This window comes from Ixodes scapularis, unplaced genomic scaffold (genome assembly GCF_016920785.2).
Source record: "Ixodes scapularis isolate PalLabHiFi unplaced genomic scaffold, ASM1692078v2 PGA_scaffold44__24_contigs__length_19508400, whole genome shotgun sequence".
NCBI classification, from domain to species: domain Eukaryota; kingdom Metazoa; phylum Arthropoda; class Arachnida; order Ixodida; family Ixodidae; genus Ixodes; species Ixodes scapularis.
The window spans coordinates 13285354-13291713 of NW_024609873.1; the positions used below are offsets into that span (position 1 = coordinate 13285354).

The following is a 6360-nucleotide window of genomic DNA, read 5'->3' on the forward strand; positions in this document are numbered from 1 at the left end:
CGTAGGTTTGCCGTTCCATATTAATTGCTGATTTATTGAGTTCCCCATTGACGGCCGTTGTGGCCGTCACTTGAGTTCCATTTATTAAGATCTCTTTCACCGTTCTGTATTCTTTTCTAAGATTTGCTTCACTTTTAAAAGTATCCTGTATCTTTTTTTTTTGTAATTAGAGGCAGACATAAATTTAATATGATGATACTTAAACTTGCCACTTTTTAACTGAATTTTAAATTTTTTTTCTCGTTTTTTTTAGACTTCCAAAACCATCTGGCATCGCTCGACCGAAAAAAGTATAGGCATGTCATTTTTTTATGCCTTTACTGAGTTCGCTGTGACTTAAGGTTGTAAAACCTTGGGTCACAGTCTCTTTTGATTTAGCTGTTTTTTTATGGTGTTTTTTTGAGGGAAGACGCTATTATTGCAAATTTTAAAGTAGTGAAGAACTTTACTAAATGCATAGTGAGTTCTTTTTTGCGTATACCTGATCCCAATTAATCTCTTCGCCAAGGTGAGTAAAATATTTTTAAAGTTTCAATGTTTATATTCCTATAAAGAGAGTTCATTTTACCACGGTTTCTTTTTACAAAAAAGGGCATGAATAAAACATGGGAAGATAGTCGTTGTTTTCTTTTAAAAATTCTCTAGATATAGTATTGTTTAATTACATTTTTAATGCATATATCTATCGAGGTAGCACTCGCTTTATTAATTTTCAAAGGCAGCGTTATCGTGTTGCTACAGACATACTGGTTCTGTATGTCTGTTCTGTTGTGCCCTTTGTCAGCAGTAGTGTTAAAAGGACAGAGAAACGATTTTGGAATCGAGTTTCATCCACCGCACGTCTTAAAGAGGGTGAAAGAAAAACACACAAAAATAGATAGCCAAAAATTGTTCTCGTCATAGAACTTTAAAAAAAAAAACTCTTTTATATCTTCTGTCCTTCGAATGCTCTCTGCTTTTTCACTGCTATGACTCTGCGGTGCCAAAGCACGTCAAACAAATACGGGTCGCCTATTGGATAAAAGCCTACCTCACCAGCACCGCGATCATAAACATTAAATTGCCTGCGAATATTTTTAAAAGTTCCGTTAAAGAATATTCTGATCCACATTTTGTAGCATAATCAGCAATGTGACGGAAATTGTCCAATTTATATTATCGGAGCCATGCGCCAGCTGTCGTGTTATAAACGGAGAAAGAGAAAGATAGACTGCGCCAGCGCTGCTCCCATACTATGAAAAATCCTTTGTATGGTCGGCAATAAAAATTGGCCCAATCAGCTATAGCAGCCTCTTTGGCTGTCTAAAGTTTTTCCTGTGGTCTCCTTTATGGCTGTCTATAGCTCTTCCAATGGAAAGCTAATATATTGTATATGGTTTAATCTATGGGACTCTTTAGAAAGGATGCTATAGCCGCCTATAACTTTTTTTTGGGTTCCTGTAGCTGTCTAAAGCTTAGTGTATGGTCTGCCGAAGAAATCTTTACGGCTTACTCAATGGCTCTTTTTAGACAGCGTGCTATAGCAGCCTACGTACTTTCCTATGGTTTCTTTAGCCGCCTATTGCTCTTTGTATGGTACGCTATAGCTCGATCAATAGTTTGCCCTATGGTTCTCTTTATCCACTGTGATATACTGCCTACAACTTTTCTTACGGTTTCTTTAGCCGCTGTACATCTTAATAGGAAAAAAAAGCGCCGACTTTGTATTTAGATATAAAAGAAGGTTGGACTACTTAAACTTATTTAAAACGTTCCGGACTTGATAAACCCATCTAAAATATCGAGCGAACCATTAAGCAACAAAAAATGCACTCGCCGAGGTGTTTGCAAATAGGCAGGTAAACAGACAAAGGAACCATTCTGATGTTAGCCTGAGACTGAGGCAGAAAAAGATGAAGTTTCAAAGTAGAAGAAAAAGGAACAGTCGAGGATACGTCTCTTGTAAAGGAAACAATAAGAATGAAATCAATGGGTAACTGCATTAGTCAAGTGTCGTTACAGCTTAGCAGCAGTGCAAAAACCTTCTTGCGAATTTGAGAGTTTTGTTGAGTGGTTGTTGATTGTGAAAGGGTGTAAGTGGTCTCCTCCTTTGTGTCTTCGGTTTGGATCAGGTGGATTGGTATCTTTTGTTGCCGGGTTGTTTCGGGATTGTGGGCCGGGGAGGAGAGGAGGAGGGTGTGCTATGTACGCGAAGGTCGAACGTCTTCCGGGAGAGAGGAGCTAGGTTGTGTTGGTGAGGGGGGGGGGCTTTGTAGGATTGTCAAGGTCGTTTGATTATTGTGGTGGAAAGAGATGAGTTCTTTGTTATCTTTTGGCTTTGGAGGTCGCGAAGGTTCTGTGGTGAAGATTGTGGAGTGTATATAAGAGGGTGACCGAATAAACTTGTAATAGAGACGTATCCTCGACTGTTCCTTTTTCTTCTACTTTGAAACTTCATCTTTTCCTGCCTCAGTCTCAGGCTAACATCAGAATGGTTAATTTCCACCAGCTCGCCTGCGCACTCACTACAATATCACAGACACAGGAGATTGTTTTCAAATCTCATAGAAGTTTATTACACGCAGCGTATTCTGTAGACAAGTACAAACTAAGCAATCTGTAATACGTGAAGACGTAATACAAAACTGTTATACAACTGAGAAGATTGCAAAGCAAACAAGAACCGGGGTAATTCCTGGGTAGCAACTGCTCAACGGGCGGCCGGCAGAAACCCGTAATGCTACCGGAGGCGCCCCTCACTGGCGGTGCAATGAGTTCATCGACATACCGTTTCATCAACACGCGATATTTCATAAATACCTGAATTTCGTTTAATGAGCCGCTGCAAATTTTATTGCTGTTAACGCTTAGAGTCGAAAGTATTTCCTTTGTACTAAAAGACAATAGCGAGCTTCTTTCTTGAAAAGGCAGCTTTAGCTGGAGCGTTTCCTGTGCAGTGTTGCAGAAATTCCTTCTTTTCTTAGGAGATGCGATCCTTTCTACTAAAGGAGCTTAAGCGGTCCATCTGACGTGGGGATAAGTGGAACAGCACGTAAGTGAAACGACAATTTCTCGTAGCACCTACGAGCTTGAGAAGAAAAAAAAATTGAATATAATGATGAGAAGTGGCGTTCCACGCATAATCCCCAATCCATATTAAAATGTTTTATTTTTCCAGAGACAATTCGTGGAATGTTCGTTTAACTGGAATTTAGGTAGAACCAGCTTACCAAGAACCTGACATTGCTCGTGGTTTAGAAGCAGTAGTACGTGTAAATGGTCAGTCGGTGATATTTATAGCTCGCTTCAATGAAGGCTAACCTCACCGCAGCTTCTAGAGTGCGCCTAGCCGAGCACCGGCACCCGTTAGACTTTTTTCCGGGCGAGGGAAGTTCGTCCAGCTGCGAGGACGATAAAACCTGGTTGCCCAGAGCAACACTTCGCGTCTTCTCGGAGCATGTGCGAAAAGAAAGCAAAAACGGTGTAACCAAAGCATCTGTGTTCGCTTACGCAGATTGCATTATGAAGTCGCCGCGTGCGGTTCCTGTAGCGCAGTGGATAGCGCGTTGGACTTCTAATCCAAAGGTCCCGGGTTCGAATCCCGGCAGGAATGTTGTGGCGTCCCCAAGCGGGGAAGCTTTGTTTTATAGTGAAAGTGGCTAATTTTAATGTGAGTGGCTGGTACATCTGCACCGAAAGGGGCAGACGGACAGTTAGTTCGATGAAAACTCCAGGTTAACGCAATGCAGCTGAATTGTATTGAAAGAGAGTAAAACAATACTTCGTTGTGTTTTTTTGTTGTTGTTTTTGTTGCAGAAGGTGATTTTCTTTATCTAATTTCCTAACTTGACCTAAACCTTAAGTGCGGATTTTTGTTGAAAAAATGTTCCCCTTGGACATCAAGCGCCCGCTGCAGTCTGCCCCTGACGCCTAGTTTCCACAAAAGATTCTCCACACGCAGCCAATCTTGGCAAATGCCGCCTTCATTAGCTCATTAAGAAGGTTCTGCCACCTCAAAATAAATCCTATTCTTAACGTATCCTAAATTCCGAAATCCGTAGCGTCTGGTCCACACCTGTAGATAGCCCGTACCACATAATATTTCAACTTTTTTTATTTGTAGTTCACGGCCTACGGTCCGCTAAATAGAGTTGAGTGATCTGAGAGCTTGTTTGTCGGATGTCCTAGTGTAACACAGACGTGTGCTACATGTTCTGGTAATCTTTTTTAAACGTTGTGTTTCCCCTTGAGTAACCCGTCCATGGTACCTGTCACTTTCTTTTACCTCCAGCAACTCAGTCGCAGGCTCTATATTTATTGGGGATGCCGCCAACTTTTTTCGAACTGAAGTTCGATGATCGAATCAAGCTGTTCGAAAGGTTCGAAAGATTTCGATTTTCAAACGTTCTATATAAAAAAAATTAGACAGTAGTAGAATTTTCGACCTTGTTAAACTAAGAAGTTCGACGTTTTTCGAACTTTGCACATTCAGAAATCTAATGTTTCTCGAACCTTCGAACTTATTACGCAAAATAATTGATCCTTTTCGAACTTTCGAACGTTTAACGCTGCAAACATCGATGCTTGTCGAACTTTCGTCTTTGATGGACTAAAAAATTTGATTATTTCGAACTTTCGAACTTCTTGCACTAAAAAGTTCAAAGCTTCTCGAACTTTCTATGCTAAGAAATTCAATAATTTTTGAACTTTCGAACTTATTTACTTGGAGAAATAGATTATTTTCGAGCTTTCATTTCAAATCCTCAAAAGTCAAAATGTCGACGACCTTCGAACTTTCAGGAAAAAAGTTCGAAGTTCGTGGAACTTCGAAAGACGGGCGGGCAGTTTCATTTGGATTCAAGCATTTGTATTTATATGCGGTGCCGCATTCCCTGTGAAAGACAATGCGGTTTGTTTCAATGTTCTGGCATACTTAGTTTTAAAGAAATAAATTCCCGAAGGAGCGAGGAAGGACGACGGGTTTTTAACGATTGTCGTTTGTGCCATATTTGAAGCGCGCTATAGCCGAAGCTATTTATGGTAGCGATGTTGAACCTTTTAAGAATGATCTATGCCTAGCCTGTAAGTGCCGTCTTAAGATATGATGGTTTTCATTGAAGAGGAGTTTCGAAGAAATGTCTAAACATGAATCTACGGGCAAATATGCCCTAAACTTGGTAATTTCTTCGCCTAAATTGTTTGAGGTATGGCATTTAAATGAACACCACAGAGAGTACATATCACTGCTATCTCCAGAATACAAAACAATGTATATATTGTTTTTTTTTCCACGTGAAAAAATACATTAAGTCATGGGGGAAGATTTCTAAAATTGTTCAAGTTCAGCACGTCATTAAAAAAAGCCAGTTGTAATTTCTATTTCTTGTTTCACGTTTTTGGGACTTTTTTGTAATCTTCTTCACCATATGACGTGCCACAGGAAAGGCTACAAGCGCGAGCTCGTCGCTCTGGGGCACATCTCGGCGGCACAAGCTCTCGTGACTTAAAGGGAAGATGGGGCACTTCTACATTTGAGAAAAAAACGCTTGAATTGCGCTCATTTGGCCTTTAGAATAACATATATCAAAATTATATTTCAATGCGACGCGCTGGAGAGCCATAACAGCAATTTCGAAGTGGGGCTGAAGCCCCGCCCCCCTAGCCTTGGGCAGCCAAAAGATCCGTCGATGACGTCACGGACAGCGACTGTCTTTCGCGTTTTTCTCGCGTTTAACAATACTTACGCAGCAAATGGTTTGGGTATTCGGGTTCACGGGGTAAAAATACACTAGAATTCACTTCTAACTCATTTTTTCCAAGAAGCTCCGTAGCTTCCCTTTAACAGCAGCTACCAACGCTATGAGCTCGCGCTTGTAGCCTTCGCTGCGGTACAACATAAGGTGAAACGAAGTATAGCCTGTACACATTTTGGTAAGAGAAACCTGCTTCGTAGTTCTGAGCCTCCGAGTATGCAATAATGCAACACTTCCGGCGGGTTCTTGATAGTTTTTTTTCTCCAGCTTTTCCTCCCTGCATTATATGTTTAATTTTCAGGGGCGAAGCTCCTTAGGTACTAGCCATGTCGGTATGTCCGTCCGCCGTCGGGTGCACGGGCTCCTGCTCGTGAGCTCACGCGCTAACGTGCTCACGTGCTCGTGTAGGGCAAAAAAAAACCCGCATCTCTACGTGGTGAATGATGCTGATTGGGGCGAAGCTGTGGTGATGCTTGTCTGCGTAGACGGTGAGCCGCAGCTTGCCGAGCCTTTCGCTCGTTTTCATCCATGTCAGAAAAAGAATGTGAGGTATGGAACGTGGTTATATACGCATTTGAGCATTTGACCGCAGCGTGACATGGATGAAAACGAACGAAAGGCCCGGTAT

General features: G+C 41.4%; 1 non-coding gene across 1 annotated transcript; it reads left to right on the plus strand.

Annotated features, from left to right (window-relative positions):
- Nucleotides 1-3519: 3519 nt before the first annotated feature.
- On the plus strand, nucleotides 3520-3592 carry Trnar-ucu. Its single transcript has one exon. It is a non-coding gene; the product is annotated as a tRNA-Arg (tRNA).
- The last annotated feature ends 2768 nt before the right edge of the window (nucleotides 3593-6360 follow it).